Below are 19,082 nucleotides of genomic sequence, written 5' to 3'. Positions count from 1 at the left end.
CTGGGCTGGTACACTCCAAGCCGTGGCACTGCCAGAGCTGCAGCACGGGTGGGCAGCTTGAAAGCAACCGGTTGGGCCAGTTAGTGCCTCTGCGCATGGAAGTGGGTCTGGTCCTGGTCAGGCCGAGACGGGTCGTGGCGATGCTGGGTAGGCACCTGCAGGGGTGGCTTGAGGGCAGGCGGTCCAGCCAGTCAGTGCCTCCACCCATGGAAGTGGCTTTGGGCTGGTCTGGGCCAGCCCATTGTGCTGAATGAGTAGGTGCGCAGGCAGTCGTCTTGAGGGCAGCTGGTAGGGCCTATCAGAGCCACCGCACGTGGAAGTAGGTCTTCACTGGGCCGGGCTGAGCCGTGCTGTGTTGCTGCCTGGTATGCATGCAGGCAGGTGGCTTGAGGGCAGCCTGTTGGGATGGTGGGAACCTCTGCCTGTGGAAGTGGGTCTGGGACATGACATGCCGAGCCACGGCGCTGCCAATCAGGCGAATGGGCTGGTGGCCTGAGGGCAGCCGGTTGGGCCGGTTGGAGCCTCTGCCTGCAGAAGTGGGGCTGGGCCGGGACAGGCCAAGCTGCAGTGCTGCCAAGCAGGAACACTGGCGGGCGTCCTGAGGGCAGCCAGTCGGGCCGGTTGGAGCCTCTGCCCGTGGAAGTTGTCTGGGCTAGGACAGGCTGAGCTGTGGCTCTGCAGAGCAAGTGCATGGCCGCCGGTCGGGCCAGTCAGTGCCTCTGCCCACGGAAGTGGGTCTGGCCAGGGCCAGGCCAGGCCACTGCACTGACTGAGTAGGTGCACAGGCAGTCATCTTGAGGGCAGCTGGTATGGCCTGTCAGAGCCTCCGCATGTGGAAGTGGGTCTGCGCCGTGCCGGGCCAATCCATGCTGCGGTGCTGCCGGGTATGCATGCAGGTAGGTGGCTTGAGGGCAGCCTGTCTGGCCTGTCGGAACCTCTGCTCGCTGAAGTGGGTCTGGGATGGGACAGGCCGATCCATGACACTGCTGAGCAGGCGCTCAGGTGGGCGGCATGTGGGCAGCCGGTGGGGCCGGTTGGAGCCTCTGCCCATGGAATTGGGTCTGGGCCAGGCTGAACTGTGCCGTGGCACTGCCTGGAAGGCATGCAGGCAGGCAGCTTGAAGGCAGCTGATTGGGCCAGCGGAGCCTCCGCCCTCAGAAGTGGGTCTAGGGCGGACCGGGCTGTGATGTGTGGCGGCACTGCCGGGCAGGCATGCGGGCTGTTGACTTGTTGGCCGCCGTTCAGGCCAGTCAGTGCCTCCACCCATGGAAGTGGGTCTGGCCTAGGCCATGCTGTGTCTCACAGTGGCACAGCCAGGCTGGCACATGGGCAGGCGACTTATTGGCCACCGGTCAGGCCAGTCGGTTCCTCTGCCCATGGAAGTGGGTCTGGGCCAGGCCCAACCAGGCCACTACGCTGACCTAGTAGGTGCATGGGCAGTTGGCTTGAGGGCAGATGGTAGGGCCTGTTGGAGCCTCTGCAAGCAGAAGTAGGTCTGCACCTGGTCGGGCCGAGCTGTGCCACAGTGCTGCATGATATGCATGCAGGCAGGTGGCTTGAGGGCAGACTTTCAGGATGGTGGGATTCTCTGCCTGTGAACGTGGGTCTTGGCTGGAACAGGCCAAGCCATGGCACTGCTGATCAGGTGAACGGTCAGGCGGCCGGAGGGCAGCCAGTCAGGTGGGTTGGAGCCTCTGCCCGCAGAAGTGGGTCTGAGCCGGGACAGGCCAAGCCACGGTACTGCTGAGCAGGTGCAAGTGTAGGCGGCCAGATGGCAGCCGGTTGGGCTGGTTGGAGTCTCTGCCCGCGGAAGTCAGTCTGGGCTGGAACAGGCAAAGCTGTGGCACTGCCGAGCAGGTGCACAGGTGGGCGGAATGAAGGCAGCCGGTTGGTCTGGTTGGAGCCTTTACATGGGGAAGTGGGTCTGGGCCAGGCTGAGCTGTACAGCAGTGCTGCCTGGCCGGCACGCAGGCAGGCAACTTGAGGGCAGCTGCTCGGGCCAGCAGAGCCTCCACCCATGGAAGTGGGTCTTGGCCAGGTTGGGCTTTGCCGCGCTGTGGTGCTGCCGAGCAGGCACACAGGGAGGTGTCTTGTTGCCCGCTGCTCGGAGCAATCCATACCTCTGCCCATAGAAGTGGATCTGGGCCGGTCCGGGCTGTGTCTCGAGGCAGCGCTGCCGGGCAGGTGCACAGGTAGGTGGCTTATGGCCACCGGTTGGGCCAGTCTGTGCCTCCACCCACGGAAGTGGGTCTGGGCAGGGTCGGGCCAGGCCACTGTGCTGACCAAGTAGGTGCATGGGCAGGCGGCTTGAGGGCAGCTGGTAGGGCCTGTCAGAGCCTCCGCCTGTGGAAGTGCATCTGTGCTGGGCCTGACCAAGCCGTGCTACCACATATCTGTCAGGCAGGTGGCTTGAGGGCATATTTTTGGGCAGTCAGAGCCTCTGCCCGCTGAAGTGGGTCTGGGCCAGGACAGGCTAAGTCGCGGCACTGCCAGAGCAGGAGGGCAGGCGTGTGACTTGAGGACAGCAGGTCAGGCTAGTTGGTGCCTCTGCGCGTGGAAGTGGGTCTGGTCCGGGTCAGGTCGAGATGGGCTGTGTCGATGCTGAGCAGACAACTGCACGGGTGGCTTGAGGGCAACTGGTCAGGCCGGTCAGTGCCTCTGCCCACGGAAGTGAGTCTGGGCCCGGCCAGGCTGTGATGTGTGGTGGTGCTGCCGGGCAGGCACATGGGCAGGCGGCTTGTTGGCCACCGGTCGGGCCAGTCTGTGCCTCTGTCCATGGAAATGGGTCTGGGTTGGTCCAGGCCAGACCACTGCGCTGACTGAGTAGGTGCGCAAGCAGTCAGCTTGAGGGCAGCTGGTAGGGCCTGTCGGAGCCTCCACACATGGAAGTGGGTCTGTGCCAGGCTGGACCAAGCCATGCTGCAGTGTTGCCAGGTATGCGTAAAGGAAGGTGGCTTGAGGGCAGCTTTTTCAGGCTGGTGTGAGCCTCTACCCACAGAAGTGGGTCTAGGCTGAGACAGGCTGACCCATGGCTCTGCCGTTCAGGTGCACAGGCAGGCGGCAAGATGGCAGCCTGTTGGGCTATGTGGAGCCTCTGTCCAGTGTAGCGGGTCTCAGTCAGGCTGAGCTGTACCATGGTGCCTGTGGAAGTGGGTCTGGGCTGGGACAGGCCGAGCGGCCATGTTGCTGAGCAGGCGCATGGGCAGGTGGCTTTAGGGCAGCTGGTTGGGTTGGTTGGAGCCTCTGCCCTTGTAAGTGTGTCTGGGCCAGGCTGAGCTGTGCCGTGGCGGTCCCTGGAAGGCACACAGGCAGGCAGCTTGAGGGCAGCTGGTTGGGCCTTCGGAGCCTCCACCCACAGAAATGGGTCTGGTCTTGTTGGGAACATGTGTCAGCCTGATAGAGCTTAGGGAGAACTACCCCTATCTTTGGCTGGAGGTCTGAGAAGACAACCTCTTGGTAAGTCTCTCTCAACCAAGGTGAGCATAAGGGGGGAAACTCAGACTTGGTTCTTTCCTTCTTGACTCTCAGGCCCACAGATACCTCAGTACTTCCCTCCATTAACTGCAGGCCACATGGCCGCAGATTCACTCATTCAAAGTCACCTTCTGATCACAGAAGAACACATCTTATCACACACTTCATCACCTACCTCAGACCCCAGACAAGAGAAATTCCAAACTATATGTCCTTTTGATATTCATCTTCTTTCTGTCTCACCCTACGGGTTTAACCCCTATGCTTCTCTCAAATACCTTTGGATAATTAAGTTGTTTGTGTCATGGAGAATAACTTTTGTATCTCATCAATTCCTGTCATACCAGCCCCCTACCTTAGGGGCATGCTGACTGTTAAGAAACCTGTAATTTCTGTCATATTTCAACAATAATTACCTCCATTGCTTTTCTATTTAACTGATGTCAATTTTGCTAATAAATGGACTCTAGGATTCTGGGACTCAAGGACTCAGATTCTAGATTCACGCTAAGAGTCCCCTGGTGTCTTTTACTTCGTGTCACCCCTGTTGTGAGCGAGAAAGAACCAGCCCGTTACCTTTCCCCTGGAGGACACCCTGCCGGAGAAGGAGAGAGACACCCCGAAATGGTCTGGGTCAGGCTGAGACAGGCCATGGCATTGCCAGGCAGGCAACCATGCAGGTGGATTGAGGGCTGCTGGTCAGGCCGGTCGGTGCCTCCTCCCATGGAAATGGGTGTGGTCTGGGCAGGGTTGTGCTGCGCTGCAGCGCTTCTGGGGAGGCATGTGGGCAGGCGGATTGTTGGCCGCTGGTTGGGCCAGTGGGTGCCTCCGCTTATGGAAGTGTGTCTGGCTAGGGCCGGGCCAGGCCACTGACTGAGTAGGTGCGCAGGCAGTCGTCTTGAGGGTAGCTGGTAGGGCCTGTCTGAACCTCTGCCCACTGAAGTGGGTCTGGGCTGGGACAGGCCGAGCCGCAGTGCTGCAGAGCAGGCGCACAGGCGGGCGGCATGAGGGCAGCTGGTCGGGCCAATTGAAGCCTCTGCATGGTGTAAACATTTTGCCTTCTCTGTTCCTTCTATTAATAACGCTAGCCCTGCCAATAGATTTGAATGGGTGGCACTGCCCCAGGGCATGGCCAATAGTCATACAATTTGTCAAGAGGCTGTTAAATCTGCCCCTTTTCCATATATTCATAAGGGCCTTAATGTTTTTCACTACATGGATGATGTCTTAATATGGGGAGAATTAGATACAGATCTATGTGCCCTAAGTGATTTTCTCATCCCTGCCTTAAAGAAAAGCGGCCTAGATGTAGCTCCTGAGAAGATACAGCTAATTCCTCCAATATATTTCTTAGGTTCAGAGATTTCTCTAACACAAATTCGTCCCTTAAAACCTAGCATTACTTTTCCTTCTAACCTCACTCTTGCTTCTTTACAAAGTTTTCTTGGAAATTTAAATTAGCTTAGGCCAGTAACTTTATCTTCCTACTTGCTACCTCCAACCACTGTTAGACCTGTTAAAAGGAAACAAACAGCCCTCCTCAAAACGTATGTTAACACCGAGTCCTCCTTGGCACTGGAAAGGGTTAACCAGGCCCTCCAGGACATGCACCTTGTTCAATTATCCCCCTTCTCTTCGGTAAACCTTCTAATCTTTAACTCTACCCCCATAGTAGTGGGGGCATTGTGGCAGAACCATGGGGTTCTTGAGTGACTTCACTAGCCAGTAGGCGGAGCTCCAAGACTCCTCACTGAGATAGACGTGTTAGCATTCATGGTTCGCCAGGAAGAAATAAGTCTGTGCAGGTCTTAGGGAAAGAACCGGATTTAATTATTCTTCCCCTTTCTCTCACAGGTACAGAGTGGCTCATACGCCACTATTCCCATTTTGTCATAAGCTTCGTAGGGTTTCCAGGACAAATAGATAACCATTTTCCTTTTAATAAATTAATAGCTTCTTTACCTCTTTTGCCCCTACTAGCACCTAAACTTTTCTCTCAAGATCCCATCCCCTCTGCTCCTAAAATCTTCACTGATGGTGGAAAAAAGGGAGCTGCTGCCCTTATATATTACCCAAACAATCTCCTAAACCTCTCTTTACTGAGCTTCCTGATAATTCCCCTCAGTACAAAGAACTTTATGCTGTTTTCCTTGCATTAAAAGTTGTACCAGAATCCTTCAACCTTTTTTCTGACAGTGTGTATATTGTTAATTTACTTCCATGGCTTGCTTATGTGAAAACTGATGACAACCCATTTTCCCTTCTTGATTCAAATTGCCTCTATGCTCTGTTCTCGAACCCAACCACTGTATATTCAACACCTTCATTCCCACAGCACTATTCCTGGTTCCCTGTTGGAAGGAAATGCTGCAGCTGACTGCCTTGCCTCCATAGGAACTCTCCTAGTCTCTGTCTTTGATCCTGTTGACTTTCATTCCCTAACCCATGTTAATCTTAAAGGCCTTCAAGCTTGATTTCCTGATGTTCCTTTACCACAGTTGAAACATATCCTGGCTACATGTTCTTCCTATGCAAGTCTCATAAAAAACACCTGCTATTAAAACTCTTGGGGTTAACCCCAGAGGCTTAAAAGCCAATGCTCTTTGGCAAATCGATGTCACCCACATATCAAACTTCGGCAAACAAAAATATGTGTTTGTCTCAATTGATACCTTTTCTAAATTTATGTGGGCGACAGCTCAGATGGGGGAAAGCTCTAAAAAGCTTATAAGGAATATGCTCTCCTGTTTTGCTGTGATGGGCTTACATCTTCAACTGAAAACTGACAGTGTGCCTACGTTTACCAGCAAACAATTTAAAGATTTTTGTTCCATCTGGAACCTTACTCATACCACAGGCATTCCCTCTAATCCACAGGGACAAGGCATTGTCGAGAGGGCCCATCAAACCCTTAAGGCTCAATTAAATAAAGATAAAGGAGGAATGCACCCTACCAATATCCAGCTAGCAAAAGCCTTAACTACATTAAATCTCTTTAATATTTACAATAACTCAGACTTACTTCCTATTATTCTTCACTGGCAAACACCATATACTCTTCCAGCTATTAAGGTCAAGTGGAAAGATCCACTCGATAAAATTTGGAAAGGGCCTGACCCCCTATTGACCATGGGGAGGGGTTTTGCATGCATTTTCCCACAAAATTACTCTAAACCTGTCTGGGTTCCTGCCTGCCATGTCCGACAATACCCGCATGATGGCGCTGCTATCACTGAAGAACAAGGAATACTACAAGAGGACTAGATTCAGGATACATTCCAGGATCCATAATATGACATGGCAGAATCTGGAAAATCTGGCTCACAGAGCCCTCTCTTCTACCCCTTCCCCTTTTGTTGAATGATCAAAAATTTTTGTATGACCCATCTGCTCAGAGTATTCTAAAAGGTAATTGACTTTATATAAAAATGCTGGATGCAGCCAAAGTTTCTGGAGACGTCCAGAAACATTCCAAATTTTTGTTCTCTCTCTTTTGATTTTTATATATAAGTTTTGGTATATATGTAAGTGCTTAGTCTTAAACTGTGTGATTAATGACGGATATACATTTGTTTTTAAAATGATATGTTTTTATAACAAAAGTTTTTCTCCTCCTGTGTGTTATAACTAAATGTTTATAGGTATGTTTCAAGTTTGGTAAACATTAATTTAATGGTTAAAAGTGTAACCTTGAAGCTACATTAATACCAGGCAAGGTAAAGTTAATTTTCTAAGTAACTATTTAAGGTAAAGTCTAAATATTTAACATGACAATATATCCTCAAAACTAAAATGCAAATTCTCTATACATGGCACTTTTGGAGGGCCCCCAAAAGTGCCCTGTAAACTATCTTGTGGAAATTAATCCATAACATATCTGGCATCAATCAGGCACTGTAAATGTTAAAACCATTGTCACTAACATGCATTAACTCTCTAAGTAACCTGAGTCTGTTTATAGTCCAAAGTAAAAATAGTTAAAAAAATCAAAATATATATTTTAACCAAAATTGGTCTGAAGATTCTGTTGTAGAGACTGCTCGAGAGGTAACATTAGATGACCTTCAAACAAAATCATAAAGCTATTTAAACCAATTATAATCATTGAGGTATCAATTATAGTAAACCTCTAACTTGTTACAAATTTTTTTTCACAAGTAAGTGATTACAGCTATCAAGCCTTCATATGAAGATTCATCTGTTCATATGGTAAGGTATTAAACTATAAGAAGTTCCTCCATATACAAACTATGTGAATTAACAACATTCACATATTCTTGTACACTTAACTGGTGTATCTTGTCTTGCCACCATAGGCCTGATTTGTCAGCCAACAATTTAAAGATGTTTCCCTTTATAACATCACCCATGCCACAGACATCCTTTACTACCCCCAAAGACAAATGGCTGGACATCACATCCACTGATTGCTTCCCTTAGACTTGAGATATGATCCTGCCTCTTCATACCAATGGATAAATTCCCCCTTCCTTACCTGGCTACCCTCAGTTGTGGGACCCTTGCTCGTTTTAATTCTTCTGCTCACAGATCCTATAATTCCTAACAAGCTCATCGCCTTTTGCAACAACAGATTGATGCCATAAACATGCAACCTATACAAGCTCACTATCATAGGCTGGACATGGCAGAATATGCAGTTGCTGTTGAGGATTTGCCCCCCTCCATCAGAACGCCCAGCATGTAGAGGGCTGGCTAGCCAATGACAGGTAAAGGGGAAACCAGTGCTGTCCAGTCAACCTAAGACAGGATACCTGGTATTACTGGGCAAAAATTACCAGGTGTTCCAATGACGGGTAAGACGGAAGGCTGATCTCCAACCTAAGACAGGCACAGTCCACCCTGCCACAAAATAAAGTCCGCCAAACATGCACCCTTATATATATATATATATGAAAAGGTGACATGTGGGGAGCCACATGTGCCCTCAGGGTTGCTATTATCATGACCATAGAGTCTTTGTTAAAAGATAAGTTCCTGCTTCTCTACACCTTAGAGTCTTTGTTAAAAGATAAGTTCTTTTCCCCCATGAATCACCAAGGACTCTCCAGACAAAAAATAATGATAAATAGATAGGAAAGATACTTCCCCCAATACTCAGTTGGCTAAGGCACCAAACCTTTTTTCTATAAAAAAATTCAAATCAAATGCCCTGCTAACCAGATTGTGTTTCTTTCACAGGAATCCCAGGAAAAACCATCTGGACACCTGCACACCCTGACATCACCAACTAGATGGCACGACTACAGTGGCACACCCCCCCGAAACCCTAGATGTCACCTGACAGGATCTGAAGAACCTGATTCACAGACTCCAAGGACAGAACTTTTTTACTGCCTGCCTGCTCTTTCTACTTCTGCTTTTCCTGTCACGTTTTGGCGGTTCCAGCTCACTGTCTACAGAGAAGCGGAATTCCAGCAGCTGACCTTCCTCATGCAGCATTTCACCCCCTGCCATTTCTCCCCCTAGTTGCCTACTTTGGACTGACACTTATATTGTACTTGCTGGTTTACCCTTTGGACACTTTAAACAATTTTACAGCAGCTTCCTTCCCTTCACATTGCTGGTTTTTCATAGACTGACCCTGAGTAGTTCATAGACTTTACAGACTGTTGCCTAGGCCATTAGATAAAAGGAAAGGGGAGATGCTGGGAAATTGTGCAGATGCAGTCCCATCTGCCATGTTGTCCCCTCAGGCTATTGCTAGTTCCCGCGGGAGAGCCTGTTCTGCCATGTTGTGCCCTCAGGGTATTTTCTATTCCCCACAATAGTTTCAGTGCTCTGGTTACTCCTCCCCCTTCCCATTCTCATGAGAGCTACTTCCATAAAAGCCCTTCTTCTTCCGCACCTCGTTCTCTTGCCAGCTCTTCACTTTGGTGTTTAGATGGAGGAAAGGCTACTGCATGAGGCGGCCATTTTGCTACCTCCATGTGGCCCAACCTGCTTCTCTCTCACCCAACTCTGAGGTGCCAGTGCAAATAAAGATTTGTGTTCCCTCTTCACTCCGGTTCTCCTCTCTCTCTTCTCTGCAGCACAGCACGACAACCCCACACCTGGGAGTAACCCTGGCAGACACCACACACCTGTGGGATAACTTGTCAGAAACATCGCACCTGGGGGGCAATCCTACAGACAGCATGCATCTGGGCACACCTGAAAGACACACTGCACCTGTGGCTGAACCTGACAGACACCACACACCTGGACGCAATCCTGACAGACACCCAGAGCCTGAGGGATTCCTTGACAGACACCCCACACCTGAGATGACTCACAGACACCACACACCAATGCACCCCTGATAGACATCATGCATACAGGGGTGACCCTGAAAGACACCCAGCACCTGTGAGCAAGCCTGGCAGACACCTCACACCTGGGAGCATCCCAGGCAGACACCCCACACCTGGGCACTACCTTGACAGATGCCTCACAACTGAGGGCTACCTTACAGACACCAGCATATGGGTGCACCTGACAGACACCAGCATATGGGCGCACCTGACAGACACCCCAAAATGGGTGGTGACACTAAAAGACAACCCTCACCTGGGTGCAACTGTGAGAGACACCCTGCAATTAGGGGATACCGTGACAGATAACCCTTCACTGGAGGGCAACCCTACAGACACCCTGCACCTAGGTGAACTGAGAGACATTCTACACCTGGGGGTGACCCTGACAGACACCCTGCATCTGGGTGCAACCCTGGCAGAAACCCTGCACATGGGGCTACCTTGACAGACACCCCGCACTTGGGGCTGTCCTGACAAACAACCCACACCTGCAACTGACCTGACAGATACAGTGCCCCGAGACACGACCCTCCCTGCCACCCTGCATCAGGGAGCCCCTTACTGAATCCTTGCACGTGGGTGCAACCATGGGAGACACCCCACACCTTGGGGCTACCTTGACAGATACCTCACACCGGAGGGCGACCCTACAGACACCCCAAACCTAGGTGCCACTGATAGACACCCTGCACACTGGGGTCACCCTGACAGTCACACCGCACTTGAAGCAACCCGGGCAGACAACCCACACATGGGAGCTATCTTGATAGATACCTCGCACCAGGCCGCATCCCTGGCAGACACCTTGTACTTGGGGGCTACCTTGACTGACATCTCGCACTTGAGGGCTACCCTACAGACACTCCACATATTGGCGCCCCTGACAGACACTCTGACAACCCACACCTGGGAGCAACCCTGGCAGACACCCCATACGTGGGGGCTTACTTGACAGAAACCTCACACCTGGGGGCAATCCTACTGACAGCATGCAACTGGGCACACCTGAAAGACACCCTGCACCTATGGTGAACCTGACAGACACTGCGCACCTGGGCGCAATCCTCACAGACACACTGAGCCAGCGGGTTTCCTTGACATACACCCCACACCTAAGAGTGACTCTACAGACACACCACACATAGGTGCTCCTGATAGACACCCTGCATTTAGAGGTGACCCTGACAGACACCCCATACCTGGGTGCAACCCTTGGCATACACACCGCACCTGGGGACTACCTTGACAGACATCCCACACCTGAGGATACCCTACAGACACCCAGCATATGGCCAAATCTGACAGACACCCCAAAATGGGTGGTCACACAAACAGACACCCCGCATCTGGGTGAAACCCTGAGAGACACCCTGCAATTAGGGGATACCTTGACAGACAACCCTTCACGGGAGGGCAACCCTACAGTCACCCTGAACCTAGGTGAACTGAGAGACATTCTGCACCTGGGGGTGATCCTGACAGACACCCTGCGTCTGGGTGCAACCCTGGCAGAAACCCTGCACATGGGGCTACCTTGACAGAGACCCCGCACTTGGAGCTACCCTGACAAACAACCCACCCCTGCAACTGACCCTGACAGATACCCTGCCCCTGGACACAACCCTCCCTGCCATCCTGCATCAGGGATCCCCTTACTGACACCGTACACCTGGCTGCAACCCTGGCAGACACCTTGCACCTGTCGCTACCTTGACTGACATCCCACACTTGAGGGCTACCCTACAGACACCCCACATATAGACGCCCCTGACAGACACCCTGACAGACACCCCACACCTGGGAGCAAACCTGGCAGACACCCCACACCTGGGGACTACTTTGACAGAAACCCCACACCTGAGGATACCCTACAGACCCCCAGCATGTGGGTGCACCTGACAGACCGCAAAATGGGTGGTGACCCTAACAGACAAACCGCACCTGGGTGCAACCGTGAAAGACACCCTGCAATTAGGGGATAAATAGAGAGACAACCCTTCACAGGAGGGCAACCCTACAGACACCCTGCACCTAGGCAAACTGAGAGACATTCTGCACCTGGGGGTGACCCTGACAGACACCCCGTACCTGGGGCTACCCTGACAAACAACCCACCACTGCAACTGACCCTGACAGATACCCTGCCCCTAGACACGACCCTCCCTGCCACCCTGCATCATGGAGCCCCTTACTGACACCGTGTACCTGGGTGAAACCCTGGGAGACACCCCACACCAGGGGGCTAACTTGACAGGTACCTCACACCAGAGGGCTACCCTACAGACACCACATCTAGGTGCCACTGATAGACACCCTGCACACTGGAGTTACCCTGACAGTCACACCACACTGGGAGCAACCCGGGCAGACAAACCACACATGGGGGCTATCTTGATAGAAACCTCACACCTGGCCGCAACCCTGGCAGACACCTTGCACCTGGGGACTACCTTGACTGACATCCCACACTTGAGGGCTACCCTACAGACACCCCACATATAGGCACCCCTGATAGACACCCTGCACACTTTGGGGTCACCCTGACAGACACCCCACACCTGGGAGCAACCCTGGGAGACACCCCACACCTGGGAGCAACCCTGGAAGACACTCCACACCTGGGGGCTAACTTGACAGAAACCTCGCACCTGGGGGCAATTCTACAGACAGCACGCATCAGGGCACACCTGAAAGACACACTGCACCTGTGGCTGAACCTAACAGACACCACACACCTGGGCCCAATCCTGACAGACACCCCGAGCCTAGGGGATTCCTTGACAGACACCACGCACCTGAGAGTGACTCTACAGACACCCCAAACCTAAGCAACCCTGATAGACAGCCTGCATTTGGGGGTGACCCTGACATACACCCCGCACCTGGGGACTACCTTGATAGACATCCTGCAACTGAGGGTGTCCCTACAGACAACCAGCACTGCATCTCAGCAGTGCATTGCTGAGAGACTCCCACTGAATGGATTACTCTGACAGACACCACGCAACTTGGGGATACCCTGAAAGACACCCCAAACCTGGACACATCCCTGGCAGACACTCCATACCTGGAGGCTACACTGAGAGACATCCACATCTGGGTGCGGCCCTGTCAGACACCCTTCACCTGGAAGTGACCAAGACAGATACCCCACACTTGGACGCAACCCTCACAGACACCCTGAATCTGGAAACCCTGACAGAAACCTCTCAACATGGGGCAACCCTGACAGACACTCTGCACCTGGACACGACCATGAAATATACCCCACACCTGGCAATGACCATGACAGAAACCCTGCATTTGGGGGTGACCCTGACAGACACCTCACACCTCGGAGTGCCCCTGACAGACACCCCATGTCTTGGGATATCCTGATGAATATCTGACATCTGGGGGCAGCACTAACATACACCCCACACCTGGGGCTACCCTGACAGACAACCCACACCTGGAAGCACCCTGACAGATACCTGCCCCTGTACATGATCCTCCCTGCCACCCTGCATCAGGAAGCCCCTGACAGACACCCTGCACCTGGTGGTGACCCTGACAGAAACCCCGCACCTAGACCCAACTCTGAGGGACACCCCACACCTGAGTGACCCAGACAGAAACCCCATGCCTGGTTGCTCCTGATAGACACCCTGCACCTGGGGTTGACCCTGACAGAATCCCCGCACCTATACCCAATCCTGATGGACACCCCACACCTGGGTGACCCATACAGAAACCCCATGCCTGGTTTCCCCTGACAGACACCCTGCATCTGGGGGGTAATCTTACATACACCAAGCACCTGGGCACAACTGAAAGACACTGTGACCTGTGGCTGACCCTGACAGACACCACTGTCCTGGGCACAACTGAAAGACACCCCACACCTGTGTCTGACCCTGACATTACACCACTCACCTGGGCGCAACTGAAAGACACCCCACACCTATGGCTGACCCTGACAGACATCCCTCACCTGGGAGCACCTGAAAGACACCCCTCACCTGTGGCTGACCCTGACAAACACCCCTCACCTGGGGGCAATCCTGACACACACCCTGAGCCTGGGGGATGCCTTGACAGACCCTGCACCTGAGGGTGTCCCTACAGACAACCAGCACCTGGGTGCATTGCTGAGAGAATCCCACTGAATGGGCTCCCATGACAGACACCACATAACTTGGGGATACCCAGACAGATGCCCCGAACCTGAACACATCCCTGAAAGACACCCTGCACATGGCAGCTACACTGAGAGACATCTGCATCTGGGTGTGGCCCTGACAGACACCTTTTACCTGGAAGCGACCAGGACTGATACCCCACACCTAGACATGACCCTTACAGACACTCCACATCTGGGACACTCTGACAGACACCCCTCACCTTGGGGCGACCCTGACAGACACAATGCAACTGGCAGTGACCCTGAGAGACACTCTGTACCTGGGAGCCCTTGACAGACACCTCACACCTTGGAGTGACCCTGAAAGACACCCATGCCATGGGATATCCTGATGAACACCTGGCATCTGGGGGCGGCACTGATAGACACCCCACACCTGTGGCTACTCTGACACACCATACACCTGGGGCTACCCTGACAGACAACCCACACCTGGAAGCGATCCTGACAGATACCTGCCCCTGGACACAACTCTCCCTGCCACCCTGCATCAGGGAGCCCCTGACAGACACCCTGCACCTGGTGGTGACCCTGACAGAAACCCCGCACCTAGACCCAACCCTGAGGGACGCCCCGCACCTGGGTGACCCAGACAGAAACCCCACACCTGGTTGCCCCTGACAGACACCTTGTGCCTGTGGGCTACCTTGACAGACACCCCACACCTTGGGGCAATGCTATAAACACCACACACCTGGGAGGACCTGAAAGACATCCCGCACCTGTGGTTGATCCTGACAGACACCCTGCATCTTGAGTGACCCTGACAGACACCCCACACCTTGGAGCCCCTGACACACACCTCGCACTTGGGAGTGACCTGTTGGGCTGCATCATGGAGAAGAGAGAGAGGAGGTCTGGAGCAAGTGGGACACACAAATCTTTATTATTGGATCAGAAGGGGGGTGGCTCAGGCCAGAGCGACTGTGAGAGAGAGAGGGGAATTGGGAGGGCTTTTATTGGGCAACAACCAGGGATGACATGTCGGGACAGGACTGGTTGAAAAGGGCACTGCTAGGATATCGCAGGGAGTGGTAAAACCTGGGGGCATAGACTGCATCAGAATAATTCCTCAACATCAGTGACCCTGACAGACACCCCGTGCCTGGGAGATATCTTGATGGACACCTGGCACCTGGGTGCAGTACTGACAGACACCCCACACCTGGGGATACTCTGACAGACAACCCACATCTGACATATACCCTGTGCCTGGACATGACGCTCCCTGCCACCCTGCATCAGGGAGCCCCTGACAGACAACCTGTACCTGGGGTGACCCTGACAGACACCCGCACCTGGAGCAACCCTGGTAGACACCCCGCACCAGGGGTCTACCTTGACAGACACCCCGTGCCAGCACTTATGCCGGGTGACTCTCAAAAATGACGGTAATCTTACCGGTTCTCCCTGCTCATTCAAGAGATGACGTGAAATATACAAGAGACACCGGGGAGAAATGGGACACTCTCAACTCTCAATTTATTCAGGGTTGGGCTTGGATATATAGAGAGAAAATTAAACAAAGAAAATTTTTTAAATATGTCATAAATTACAGGTTTCTTAAAGGTCAGCTTGCCCCTATGGTAGGGGGTTGGTATGACAAGAATTGATGCAGATACATAAAGGTCAAGATAATTAGTCTCCTGATGCAGGCATTTAATTACCCAGAGGAATTTGAGAGGAGAATAGGGGTTGAATCAGTTAGGGCGAGATAGAGAGAAGAAAAGCAAATTAAGGACATCAAAGGACACTGTTAAGAGTGTGTGATAAGGTGTTCTCTGTGATGAGAAGATGAGGTGAACTTTGAGTAAATGAACCTTAAAGCAGGCAGCCATGTGGCCTGCAGTTAGCAAGGAGAAACTGTGAGATCTCTGTGGGCTTGAGAGGCTAACAAGGCAAATTTAGTCTGGGAGACATTTTCCCTCTTGGCTCACCTCTGTGACGAGAGAGACTAACAAGTTGGGTGTCTTTCCAGACCTCCATCAAAGGATGGGAGAGCTCCCCTAAGCTCTACCAAGTTTTCACATAGTCCCACAACCCCGAACCTGGGGGCAATCCTACAGACATTGTTGGTATGTTTATAAATTCTGCTTCTAAGACCCCTTCTGTTTCATTGGTTTAATCCCCCCTGCTTAACGCTGTATTCTATTTACATAACCACTGTTAGCTAAGCACTCCCTATCTCCAGGACATTGGTTGAATCCTCACTAGTTCACTCTTTTTCCTTCTCCCCACCCCCTATCCTACATACATCCTCTTAGGACCTGACTCTTTTGCCTCAGGATAAAGACAAGATTGTGATTAGAGATAGCTTAGATTGTGCAGCGTTCCACATAAATAAAGACTGAACTGCGTACCACTCAGCCATGAGTCCCTGGTCGTCTCTCTCTCCCACCCACGAAGCTAGCCTGACAAGACACCATGCACCTGGGCACACCAGAAAGACACCCCACACCTATGGCTGAATCTGGCAGACACTCAGCACCTGTGGTATACCTTGACATACACCCCACATCTGAGGGCTATCCGAGAGACACCATGCACCTGGGCGCACCTGAAAGACACCCCGCACCTGTGGCTGAACATGACAGACACCATGCACATGAGCGCAACCCTGACAGATACCCGATCCTGGTAGACACCTTGACAGACATCTCACACCTGAGGGCGACCCTAAAGACACCCCACTCCTAGGTGCCCCTGATAGACACCCTGCACCTGGGGATAACCCTGGAAGACACCCCGCACCTGGGGCTACCTTGAAAGACACCCCGCACATGAGGGAAACCCTATAGACACCCAGCATATGGGTGCACCTAACAGACACCCCAAAATTGGTGGTGAACCAGACAGACACCCAGTACCTGGGTGCATCATTAAGATACACCCTGCACTTGAGCACCCCTGACAGACACCCCCTGCTTGGGGATACCCTGACAGACAGAAACCCTGCACCGAGGCCCTCCAGACAGACATCCTGCACCTCAGGGCAACCTTTACCAATATCCCGCACTTGACAGTCACCCTTCACCTAGGAGTGACCCTGACAGACACACGCTGCACCTGGGTGCTCCTAACAAACACTCTGCACCTGGGAGATACCTTGACAGACACCCTGCACCAGAGGGAATCCTTACAGACAACCCACACTGAGGCACCCCTGATAGACACCCTGCAACTAGGGCTGACCCAGACATACACTCCGCACTTGTGGCTGACCCGGACAGACTGGGGGATACCTTGAGAGACACACCACACCTGAGGGCAACTGTACAGACACCCCAAACCTAGACATCCCTGATTGAAACCCTGTACCTGGGGGCTACCTTGACAGACACCCCGCACCAGATGTCTACCCTACAGACACCCAGAATATGGGTGCACCTGACAGACACCCCGAAATGGGTGGTGACCCACACAGACACCCCACACCTGGGCACATCACTGAGATATACCCCACATCTGGGCATACCTAACAGACACTCCTTGCTTGGTGATACACAAATAGACAGACACCCTGCACCTAGGTGCTCCTGAGAGACACCCTACACCTTGGTTCGACCCCGACAGACACCCCACCCCTGGGTGCCTCTGACAGTCACCCTGCACCTTGCTCCTGGAGCGACCCTGACACACACCCTGCACCTGGGCACCACAGACAGACACCCTGCACCTAGGGGATACCTGACAGACACCCCGCACTGGAGGGCAACCCTACAGACACCCTGCACATAGTCACTCCCGATAGACACCCTGCACCTGGGGGTGACCCTGACAGACACCCTGAACCTGGGCGTATGCCAGAGCTCACGTGGATTGGCTCTCAGCCAGGAAGGTAAATTACCTGTTCTCCCTCGCTGGATCAAGGGCCCATCAATACAGACAAGAGACACTGAAGTGAAACGAAGCACTCTCATTTAATGGCTTATGGACATAGGTTTAAATAGGAATTCAAAGAAAATATTTCAAACATGTCAGAAATTACAAGTTTCTTAAAGGTCAGCTTGCCCCTATGGTAGGGGGCTGGTATGAAAAGGATTGATGCTATACAAGACAATTATTCTCCATGATGCAAGCAACTTAATTATCCAAAGGTATTTGAGAGAAACATAGGGGTTAGACCAGTAGAGTAAGACAGAGAGAAGATAAGGATTGCAAAGGCCATAGAGTTTGGAATTTCTCTTGTCTGGGGTTTGAGTTGTATGATGGAGTGGCGTGCTGTGATGCAGAGGAGAGATAGAGGAGATCCAGAGTGAAGAGGGAACACAAATCTTTATTTGCACAGGCACCTCAGAGTTGGGTGAGAGTGCAGTGGTTCGGGCCACATGGAGGTAGCAAAAATGGCTGCCTCCCGCAACACCCTCCCTTGCATCTAATCACCAATGTGAAAAGCAGGCAAGAGCGTGAGGGGCTTAAGAAGAAGGGCTTTATAGGGAAAAAACTGGGAGTGACGAGCTGGGACAGGATTGGTTGGGAAAGGCACTTTGAGAATATCATATTAACTCTCGTGGGAACTGGCACTAGCCTGAGGGGACATCTGCACAGCAGTGGAGTGTGTGATAAGGTGTGTTCTCCTCTGTGATCAGAAGGTGAGGTGAACTTTGAGTAAATGAACCTTAAAGCAGGCAGCCATGTGGCCCGCAGTTAGTGGGGAGAGGCAGTAAGATCTCTGTGGGCTTGAAAGTCTGAAAAGGGAGAACTGAGTCTGAGAGACTGTTTTTCCCCTTTTTACATCTTGGTGAGAGAGGCTAACAAGGGAGCGTCTTTCCCAGACCTCCACCCAAAGATGGGGGCAGTTTTCCCTAATCTCTACCAAGCTTTCACATAGTCCCAAGGTGCAACCCTGGAAGACACCCTGCACATGGAGCTACCTTGACAGACACCACAGACCTGTGGGCAACTATACAGACACCCCACAGCTAGGCACCCCAATAGATACCCTGCATGTAGGGGTGACTTTGAAAGAAACCCCTTACCTAGACCCAACACTGATGAACTCCCCATACCTGGATGACCCAGACAGAAACCCCACACCTGGTTGACAGACACTGCATGCCTATGGGCTACCTTGACAGCCAACCTGCATCTGGGGGCAATCCTATAGACAC

Source organism: Erinaceus europaeus, chromosome 8 (genome assembly GCF_950295315.1).
Source record: "Erinaceus europaeus chromosome 8, mEriEur2.1, whole genome shotgun sequence".
In the NCBI taxonomy this organism is placed as follows: Eukaryota; Metazoa; Chordata; class Mammalia; order Eulipotyphla; family Erinaceidae; genus Erinaceus; species Erinaceus europaeus.
Note: the sequence above shows the minus strand (reverse complement) of the source record.